This window comes from Lactuca sativa, chromosome 3 (genome assembly GCF_002870075.4).
Source record: "Lactuca sativa cultivar Salinas chromosome 3, Lsat_Salinas_v11, whole genome shotgun sequence".
Taxonomy (NCBI): domain Eukaryota; kingdom Viridiplantae; phylum Streptophyta; class Magnoliopsida; order Asterales; family Asteraceae; genus Lactuca; species Lactuca sativa.
In genome coordinates, this window is record NC_056625.2 from 191,719,531 (window position 1) to 191,731,461 (window position 11,931).

General features: G+C 30.2%; 1 long non-coding RNA gene across 3 annotated transcripts; it reads right to left on the bottom strand.

Annotated features, from left to right (window-relative positions):
- Nucleotides 1-2,244: 2,244 nt before the first annotated feature.
- Nucleotides 2,245-5,425, bottom strand: LOC111904300 (uncharacterized). 3 transcript variants are annotated; one of them, XR_002854476.2, is made up of 4 exons: nucleotides 5,033-5,425; nucleotides 4,224-4,352; nucleotides 3,428-3,559; nucleotides 2,245-2,372 (listed from the first exon to the last, which is right to left on the bottom strand). It is a non-coding gene; the product is annotated as an uncharacterized LOC111904300 (long non-coding RNA). The 3 variants fall into 3 exon arrangements; XR_006187655.1 differs by lacking the exon at nucleotides 3,428-3,559; XR_002854475.2 differs by lacking the exon at nucleotides 2,245-2,372 and having other exon boundaries at nucleotides 2,382-3,559.
- Between the last annotated feature and the right edge of the window lie 6,506 nt (nucleotides 5,426-11,931).

An 11,931-nucleotide genomic window follows, 5' to 3' on the forward strand; every position in this document is an offset into this window, starting at 1 on the left:
GTATCATTCGTGTAATTTACTCTAATTTATAATAATATTAGTTAAGAACTATAGAAACTTAGAAATTAAATTATGTTAAATTACAAACAATTGTTGATAATTTAAATAACTAAAAAAATTAAATTCAATTGTTTTTAAATTAATTTATAATAATAATAGTTAAGAACTATAGAAACTTAGAAATTAAATTATGTTAAATTACAAACAGTTGTTGATAATTTAGATAATCATTACGATAAAATTAAAACAACGCCATTTTATTAAATTAATAATCATAACAGTAGTTAATTAAAATAGTTGACAAATATAATTAATGTTATACATACGTAAAACATGAGTAGAGACCATTAAATGACTTGATTTTAATAAGCGTTAATTTATCTATTGTTCAAATTAATTATAATTTTATATAAACTAAATGTAATAATTTTTATTTTATGGTTAATATAAATGATATATATCGATATATATATATATATATATATATATATATATATATATATATATATATATATATATTCAATAACATAAGATTACCAAAACTTTTAATTTTATTCTGCGCAACGCGCAAATATTCACCTAGTCATACTATATTATAAAAGAAATATTTTTTTTTCTTTCACCACATTTATTTGAAACTCCCATTCATTTTTCCTTTCACCACATTCATTTGAAACTCCCATGACTTTTCAATTTCTTTCTAATAATGATTATAAGTTGGTTAATAAGATTAAATAAATATCAAACTTAAAGTGTAATCATATATAAACTAAATTTCAATATTAAAGTAATATATTTACTTCTACTTATAAAGTTATGTGTTTTTTTCTAACTTTTTACATATTATACTTAATTTATTAGTTTTAATATATTGTTGGATGTAAACAATTATCATTTTAAAGCTATAACTTTTAAACAATTTGTATAAAATATTTAAATTATAAATTTAAATATAACATTATAGGACCAACTTAAATATAAATTTTAGTTTAACTTAAATAACCCAAATAATATTTTATAAATAGTTAAAACTGATAAATTGTAGTGTCTTTCTAATAATGGTTATAATTTGGTTAATAAGGTTAAATAAATATCAAACCTAAAGTGTACTCATAAATAATAGTCTAATATAAAAGGCTAATCTCTTTGGATAGACACACAAATACTAATCATATACAAAATTCAGAAAGAAAACTAGTCTAAAGGTTTTTGTGTGAGTTTGAGAGCTTTGGACAATTTTTCAAACCATGTTATTATGTTAAAGTTTTTAATTTGTAAGTTTGTTATATACTAATTCTTTTTATTTTTTATTATTTTATTTTTCTTGGTTTAAGTATTCTTTTAAACTAATCATTATATGTTGTGGTTGAAATTTTAATGTAAATTAGATTAGATTCATGTTATCAATCATATGTTATGGAATGTGATATAGATAATATTTAATTAAATATTGTATATATGGTTGTATGTTTGTGTTGCTTCAAAGCAATAATTAATTAAAAATCATGGATATATCATATTATCCATATTATCAATGTAAGTCTATTTTAAAATGCAAATGGTCTATCTTATCACTTTGTATTTTAGTATATGTTTATCATTTTAATTATAATAATAAGTGCTTTTTGAAGGTATTCTTTCACTTATTAATAATAATAAGTGGTTTTAAAATTAACGAGCAATAGTTATAAATAATAAAATCAAATTATAAAAATCATGGATATGTCATATTATCCATGCAAGTCTCTTTTGAAATGCAAATTATCAATTTTATCATTTTATTATTTAGTATATGTTTCATATTTGAATAATAATATTAATTGTTTCTTAAAAGTCTTCTTTAACTTATTAATAATAATAAGTTTAAAATTAATGAACAATAATTTTAAATGATAATAACATTAAATTATAAATTAAATAACGTTAGCTATAAATAAATTGTATTTTAAATGAACATCATTAATGAAATTAAAAAATAATTGCATAAGTAAAAATTGTTAGATACGAGACAAAAAGAAATATTTCAAAATTTGCAAGAAACCATGGTTTGGAAGTCAACAACAAACAAAATATTAGCTTGCCTCGAGCTTACTTTGGTTTTTACAAGGAGCAGTTGTAAAAAAAAGGAAATGAAATTGGGTTTTGATCAACCAAATTGATCCTTAATTATGAAAGATTTCGAATGATCAGTTAAATAAGAAGAAAGGTATCGAGCAATCTCATGTTGAAAACATAGCTAAAACATAGGAAAAACAGAAACTCCTCATAAATAAATATTATATTTGATCATCTAAATTACATTATCACGCTTTTCTCCAAGAAATTACAAGGGTTTCATTCAAATATTGCATTACTTCTTCTTGATAATACAACTGAAAATGGAATAACATTAGAATCATGATCGTACGACATTCACAGAAAAGAAACAACAAAAATCATTCAAAGGTCAATTCTTTATTACAGAAAAAAATTAACAAGTATCATTAAAACACTAGTTTTCTTTTCAAAAACCAAATGAACATGGAATAAGAATACAAATAACATACCGACAAGGAAAAATGAAAAATATTAAACGCATAAAAGAAAAAGGCAACTCTTATGACACCTAATTTGGATAAATACACGGGAATCATTGAAAGAGACAACACGATTATACATATAATATGATCAAAGCAAACACATGGAAACCAATGATAATACCAAAGTATAATCACCAACATAAGCGATAGAAGACACCTCTTTTGAACAAAAAAAATATATGGAAGCCAAAGGTCAATCGTTTTTTAACAATGGATTTAATCACTAATAGAGAGTGACAAGAGACACCTTTTTAGAAGAAAATATATAAAAGCCATTGAAATTTCAATCCCTTTTTAACAATGCAAACACACATGCAGATAAAAAAACACCAAATCCAGTGATTAAAGGATCGGTATAAAAACAGATGAATAGGAGACAAAACCAAAAAAAAAAAAAATCAGACTACCACTTCACATTTACTAATAATAAAACAAAAAGTGGCAGTGATCCATGAGAAAATTATTACCTGTAAAAGCATAGATGCAGAGCTGAAGAAGAAGAAGAGGACAAAAACAAAGACAAATTGCACAAATAGAGGCAAGTCATAAGAAAGAACCTTGCCAATCTTACAACAGAAAGTAGCAGTGATCAATGACAAAAGTATTACATGTAAAAGCGCAGTCCCAGAGCTGACTAAGAAGAAGAGGACAATCTCTAGAAAAAGACACGAGGCATAAGAGAGAAGTAGAGAAAAAAAACAAAAATAGAGGAAATCAAAGGCGAGTGAAAAGTAAATCACAGTAGAAGAAAAAACGAGGAACGTATTACCTGAACAAACAACGAAACATAGAGAAAGAAGGTGACATGAGAAGGAAAGAGGGAAATTCAAAGAAGCGACTTGGAATACCTAAATGTCCGATATGCAGATGAAACCTCCAAAAAAGATGTCACGTATGTCACAAGAAGCGTCAGAAATCTATGGTTACAAGTTTGACATTTTTCATTGCAATCATGCAACAACGCCACCTTAGATAATACACTGAAATTTCAATGTTATAAGAGGAGTTTAAGACAAAATAACAACTTACATGGAGGGAAATAAATCAATCAGATTATCATACAGAAATCGAGATAATTAACAAAAAAAATGTAAAGTAGATGATGAAGATCGAAGAAAGTACCTATTGAGACATAGACTGATGAGTGATAATGTAATCATGGTGAATAAAATACAATCCATGCGTAGGGCCGGTCCAACACAATTTTAGGCCCAAGGCAAAATAAAAAAATGGGGCCTTTCATTATATATATATATATATATATATATATATATATATATATATATATATATATATATATATATATATATATATATATATATATATATATATAATCTTTTTTTCTATAAAAAAGGTGGCATCTCTGGAGAATTTTATTAATTAGAAAAGAATAATACAATTAAAAGGGACTCCCCAACTATTGAAAGGAAAAATCTTTGAACGTACCCGAAAGCCAAATAAACTAACAACTAGTAATACAAAACAACAAAATAAAAAAGCATATTAATGGAACTCCAATACATATACATAGCAAACAAAAAACTAAAGAATGTTAAGTTTTCAAGCTTTTGTAGATACAAAGTTATCAGCTATAGCATCATGTTTAATATTATCTAACAAATATTTTTCAATGCATATATATACCTATTGTTGGCTGCATGTGATGTTGTAAGTAACCTCTAAGAAATTGAATAATGTGATCAGTAGATGTCGGAATCCAACCAAGAGTGGAAGAGCATAGCAATTGAAAAAGCCCATCACAAGCATAAACTTCTGAAGTTCAGAATAACACAGGGAAATCAAAATTAAGAAGATCAACATTCAAAAATTGAAATTAAGACAATGAATAAGAAATCATCTCAAAAAAATTTCAAGGACTTACAGAAATTCAAGGGATGGCTGAGATTGACAATCAAAAGGAAAGTCAAATTCTAAGATTCTACGTAGTGACATAATATAAAATTATGAAGTTTAAAAAAGATTCATATAAAAAGTAGAATACAACAGAAAAATTTAAAATTTAAAAAGGTTAGAAAGTAAAACTTATAGATATTCACAATCAGAAGGTGGGATACTCAAATTCTACTTGCAATTTCTTCTAATTTTCAACAAGAGTAGAAGAATTTGACTCTCGATTCTCAATCACTGGTGGTCTGGTGCTATTTTTCTATTTCAGAAAAAAAGGAAACTTCAAATTGAAATAACAAGGGCAAATAATCGAGTTTCAGACTTTCAGTTATTAGAAATCGTGAAAAAAAAAGTAAATAGCAATAAGACTCTCGATTTACCATCGATGTTATTATCAGTAGTATGATATGGTGAAATCAGAAATCGTGAAAAAAAAGAAGTAGAAAAAGAACCAACTTGTTGTTGACAAAATCAGAAAATAAAAAAAGATGAGGAGAAATCGATTCACTTGAAATTTTAATAAGAAATAGAAGAAATCGACTAACCATTGCATCTGGAATATGGAGAAGACGTTTGGATTTTCCATAGAAATTGATTGTTGAAGAGTTATGGCGCCTTGGAAGTCGGACATCACACACCAGGTCTATTATCCCGCTTCCTCTTTTGGACTGGGCGAGTACGGGGGGTTTGGGCTTTGAATAATCAGTCAAATAGGCTTAAAACTAATGGACGGTTACATTAATATAAGAAGTGTAAAAAGGGGCCCTTTGGCATTTGGGGGCCCGAGGCGGTCACCTAACTTGCCCAGGCCTATGTGCCGACCCTGTCCATATGGCGACGTCACCACAGAACCAGCAGAGAACGAAGCAAGCTTTAATCTATTGGTTCCTCTTTTTGTCTCCATCTGAATTTGGTCCCTTACCAATCGCACAACAAAAAAAAAACATTGATAGACCTAGAAGTACAAGAGGAAAAAGACCCAAAATAGAACCTAAGAAGTAATTTCAATTACCAGACGAAAGAGGAGAGGACGAGTTGTAGTGGTGATGGTTGCGTTAACTGGCGATGGAGATGACGGGGACGACCACGTTCGATCTAGGTTCGAGACAAGGGTAGACGAAGGGGGTGTTTGGGATTACTTTTTTTTTTAAAGGTTAAAAGTTTTTTTTTTTTTTTTTTTTTTTTTTTTTTTTTTGTAAAACAACTTTTTGACTAGTGACTTTTTCCAAAAGAAATTTTTTAGAATGTGTTTGTATTAGTTTTAAAGGTAAAAGCTAACTTTTCAGGTTAAAAGTGTAACATCCGGATTTACAAGGACATTATTGTGTATGTTAATCTTGAGATTTGAGGAGGGACTCGACGAGTTGAGGGACCAACTCGCCAAGTCGAGTCGAGATTTTTCAGCGTGGATTTAATGAGCAGACTCGACGAGTCCTAGGATGGACTCGCCGAGTAGGTACTGGGCAGAGAAAACCTTAAGTTCCAGGGTTGGAGCCTATTTAAAGGAACTTATGACCTTGGGTGCGCCTCATATCTCCCGTAAGAAACCCTAAATCGCCATTGGAGCCAAGGAAGAGTTCTTGGGATGAAATCAAGTAATTTTGGTGTGGTTTTTCAAATGAAGTGAAGGGATTCAACTTGAAGGACCAATGGAGGTTGTTATTCTGATACATCTAAGCAAGGATCTCTATTTTGAGGTAGTATTTCCCCCTTCCTTCTGTTTTGTGTAAAAATCCTTGAATCTAGGGTTTTCTTTACCCTTTCTTGGATTGTATATTGATGAATTCGAGATCCCAATGTGGTATAAGCTTTAGATCTGGACCTTAAGAGGTCCAGAGAGTCCCAATCTTCAAGCTTTATGCAGTCCCTTTGGAGTTATGGATCTAGGTTGCCATTTTAGGAGCTATTTCTTCATTTAAGGGCATAAGAGTGTTGCATGAGCTTAAAGATTGAACCTTTACATGATTATTGGGTGTAGGAAGGTCAGATCTATAAGTTAGAGAACCAAATCTGACCTCAGAAGGTCTTTTCAGTGTTGCCATGGGAGGAACTCGCCGAGTCCATATGGGGACTCGACGAGTCGAGTCGAGTTGCCCCGCGATTCGTGACCAGTGGTAACCCGTCGAGTGAAAGGTTAACTCGACGAGTCGAGAGAGGCTTTTGAGGATTCAGAGGACACGCATGGACTCGCCGAGTCATTCTTGTGCACTCGACGAGTCTGGTCAGAGTTGGCCTTTGACTTGAATTGACTTCTGTTGACTTTGGGGTTTTGGTCAACATAAGTAGTAGAGATCATAGAGGGGTAAAATGGTCTTTTACCCACTACCCGATTAGAGAGGGAAAGAGAAGTTGTCGGTCTAATTAGATATATTTGCCTTATGTGTTAGGCGGTGGTGAGTTCGAGATTCAAGTGTAAGGATAACTGCTTTCTGCTTCCAGGTGAGGCTTCTCACTATACGTTACCTTGATTGGTAGTTATGTGTGACCGGAGGGTCTTATGTGCTTACATTGAGTATTATGTTATATGTGATATGCTATGCATCATGTCTTTGTGATTTATGCTATGCGGAGTTTATAGATTGGTCCGGAGGGTCCAACGATATAAACCAGACCGGAGGGTCCAACGATACAGACTGGGCCGGAGGGTCCAACGATACGGAACTGGAGGGTTTCGCTAAGACACACCAACTGGAGGGTCATATTGTAGCCTTGAGTGGCGTATGTGTTGTATGTGACATTTTGGGGAACTCACTAAGCTTCGTGCTTACCGTGTTATGTGTTATGTGTTTCAGGTTCTTTAGAATCAAGGGAAGGTGGCGGCTCAATTGTACATACACAAGAGAAAAGAGTGATGAATACAGATCCTGAAATTCCATAATGTTCTGAAAACCTTGATGATTTATTTTTAAATAAAAAGCGTTTATATAGAATAATGTGCATTTTTATGAAATAAAAATGAATAAAATAAATTTAAAATTTTTCGGTGTTACAAAAAGTCAAAAAAAAGATAGGATTTTGTGACTTTTGAAAAACCAACATTTTTATTTCTACACAAAAAGTTATTTTAAAAAGATCTTTTCCATTAGCCAAACATCTTTGACCATCCTTTTCAATTTTTGGAAAAATTAAAAGTCAAAAATTGTTCTAAAAGGAATCCCAAACACGATTGAAGCTGACCTTTGTTGCTTTAACGGTTAAACGAATGAAGTTACTCGTCATTTATCCCCAATACAGACGGTAAAGGTGGTGAGAAGAAAGAAATCCACGTGTCTCTAAACCTAAGTTGGCTCAAAACCGACACTGTGCATAAGTCGCACTTGTGTTTAAGGCCCAACGATGTGCTAAGGGAAAAGAGTGAGGGAAAGCTTCCCCACCCCATGACACCATATCATGGGTGAGGGCAAAGGGGTTAAGGAAAAAACAAATGAAGGGAGTCTATCCCCCAATCTTTCTCCTTGTATGATTGGTCAATAATTTTTTTTTTAGTTTTTTAATATTTATTAAATTATATAGCTACTAAAAATATTAAAAAAAATATATCAAAATTTATGGTTTTTAATTCCTTACAAAATGAGTATAATATATATATATATATATATATATATATATATATATATATATATATATATATATATATATATATATATAAGTGAAAGGTTCTTCCCCTACACACCTTGGTTTTGGTGAAGGAAAGAAAGTAAAAAAAAAAGAACGACGTGACAAAAAAAGTAAGAGATCTTTCACACATACACCCTCGGATCTAACTATATGATAAATACATTTAAATTATTTCAAAAAGCATTCCTTGATTTTCTGACATAATCTTACAAATCTAATATTTATTTCCCTTCTATAATTCTCACAAAATAAAAAAAATACTAAAATACCCTTATACTAGTTATTTTAGAAACTGATTAATAGAAATTCCAATTAAATGATTTTACAGATTTGTTTTTTCCTGAATTCTTATTGGTCAATTCTATCATATGGTATTTGTTGTTCACAATATAATCTGACTATATATATATATATATATATATATATATATATATATATATATATATATATATATATATGTGTGTGTGTGTGTGTGTGTCCAAGCATCTTATATACCTAGTGGTATCATAGTTAAATATTGTTTTTACACGTGCATTTCTTCCTTGGCTAGTTGTTGGCTTTTCACGAAAAACTTCAATTAGTCTTTCTTTTTGTGGAAATTAATAGAAAAGTCTTAATATTTTTATAAAAATTTCACTTTTATCCAAAAAAAAATTGAGCAGAAAAGTGTTGATTATATGATTCTACATGATAATAAAAAAAGATTTTTTTGTTAACTCGAATCAAAATGAAATAATCGGGACCTTTCTGTTAAAAAAAATATTTGAGATTAAAGTGAAACTTTTCTTAAAATATTAGAAATTTTCTGATTTTTTTTTTTGGTTTATTTTTTGTTTTTTTTGGTTTTTTTTTGGTTTTTTTTGGTTTTTTTGGTTTTTTTTTTTTTTTTTTTTTTTGTAGTGTGGATTATCTTAAGCTTGTAGTCCTATAGCCTATTAGGTTGTCAGTAGCAGGGGAGTGCACGTGGTTCTGATGTGTCCCGGGCAGTGGCCGTTTTGTTTGGTGTCCCGGTGTGGCACCGGCAACACCTACTTTTCTTATACATAGCAGAAAAAATTTCGATTTTTTTTACTTATTTTTCCTGCACTGACAACACATACTTCAACCTCGGCAACACTTAGTATGTATTCATGCATTCACCTTTGGTCTTGGGTAGTGCGTCGTCGACTTCGACATCATTGGTCGTGGTTTAAATCACAATCATTCACACAATTCTTCTACCTATTTTTTCTTGTTCTCTCTCTCTCTCTCTCTCTCTCTCTCTTAAAGAATTTAAGATTGGAAGAGGTGATACCACTCCCATATGCACATGGTTGACGTGGCGCCGATGAGGTGGTCGGATACCACATTTGTTTTCGGTGTGCCCACTCCGGATAGCTTATAACAATTCACCAAAACTTCATTGATTTCTTGGCCATTACAAGGGATTTTTAGAGTTACTTTAAACAACTTTTTAATTTTCCGAAACCATCCACAATGAAAACAATTAGATACGATTAACTTTGGTTCAAAGTAATAGCGATATTACTATTAAAAATCGATTTAAGTTTAGTAATCATATAGCTAGTGATTATATATAGGTAAAATGAATATATCTAACAACCTTATATAAGCTTAAGTATCTAACCTCATCAAACCACGTTATTTTGCATTAAATTTTCATTGCAATCATCCAAGGTTCTTAAACTTCATCCCTAAACTTTATTTACTTCAAAAATTTTTGGAAATGCATAATTATATTTCTCCTACATCCTTTCATTTGTAGCGGTAGGATATAAAGACCATCAGGTGGTATTCGATAGAAAAACGTGATGTAAAAGAAAGATATTGGTGAAAGTCCAAAGATTTTGGAAGTAATCAAGTTATGGGGTTGAAGTTTAAGAACCTTAGACAATTACAATATAAATATGATACAAACCGATGTAGTATTATGGAGTTAGGTACCTAAGCTTATATAAGGTTGTTAGATATATTCACTTTACCCTATATATATATATATATATATATATATATATATATATATATATATATATATATATATATATATATATATACTAGGTGTGAGACACATGTATAAAATGAGTTTGTTTAAAAAAAAATAAGTATGAAATTTTAACAATTTGAGAAGTTTGAATTTATAAAAAAAATGAGAAAAATTTTGAATTATTAAAATTAATGAGACTTTAATGTATTGAATACATTACCTATATAAACTCTTTCTAATAAATACATTACATATATACTGCCTTACATATTAAATGAGAAATTTTAATTTAATAAAATGAAAAATATAATAAAATTACAAGTGAAAAATAGAAAAAATTCAAAAAATCTAGAAAATGTCATGTGTCCAAACAAAGGAGAAGAGGAAATATGGCAAAAAGTTCTTTATTGATTAAGGAGGATATATATATATATATATATATATATATATATATATATATATATATATATATATATATATATATATATATATATATACTTGTATGAATTTTGTTAGTATTATTAATAGAAACCGTGATCTACAACATTCCTTGTGTCATTTGTTATAATTTCATAAAAAGGTAAAATGCCATTTATCAAGATTTGGACAAGTAAAAAATAAAATGTTTTTATTATATAACTTTGGATCAATGAATTAACAACAAATTAAACTAATATCGATCGGTACTTGGGTCCTTGCTTTGTGGAAGTATAGCTTTGGCCACATTTTTGGGTACCAAGAAGTTTTATGTTGAATTCCATATTACAAAATCAAAAGAAATTAAAATTTATTAGTGGCAGATATCAGCAATCGTATCAGGGTCGAATATGCTGTTGTTCGTCTAGAGATCTTTACTACCTTGTACAATAGGGTCGCCGCCTGCCTGATGATCACTGCCACGATCTTCAATGGTCGGATAGTGAGGTGTCATATTTACCCCGGCGTACCCCTCCTTCTCAGGAACTCCACGTGGGATTCTGAGGTATCCTTTCTCTCCCCATTCTACTCCCCACGAGTTTTTGATTATCCAGTAGTTGGTTCCATCAGGATCCGTACCGTATCCGGTTAGTAATACTGCGTGGCCAATGTTTGTTCCATACGGTGCGCTCATAATTCCCTGTTAATTATAATAAAATTAAATCCACCTTTAATTAATTTATGGTGATCAAGATCAACGGATGAATAATACTATATATATATATATATATATATATATATATATATATATATATATATATATATATATATATATATATATATATATATATATATATATGTGATTGGGTTTTGTGAGTCGAGTTACCTCTTTATACAATACTAAAGGTTCATCACATTCAATTGAAACTTGTATAGGCTGGTTTGCAACTGCTGCCATAAGAGACTGCTCATGATTAAAAGGGACCTGCTCATATCCATGAATTTCTACCACCATATCGTTCTCCTGTCAGTCATTCAAAAAGTTGAGATGAGATGATGATACACGTACGTACGTGCATGCATTACTCAATGTACCTTTTTGACGTTGCAAGTCCCAAACTCAGGCGTATACGGGTAGTTCTTCTCTGTAGTTAGACCTTTATTTTCTATGACGTACTGGTAGGAATCGTGCATTCTCCCTCCGTCACATCCTATATTAGTATATGGACTAACAGAAGAACAGTCGAGAATTTCTTTTGGTGATAATTCTACTAGCTGCTTTGTTTTGATCCAGTGTAACGATTCGATTGAATCTGCTGTTGCAAACGCAAAGCAACTTCCTGCATGCATGCATGCATGAATGTGTAATAGTAACACAAAATATCCTTTTTAGTTTTTACACAAAACAAAAAGTATGATCACCAC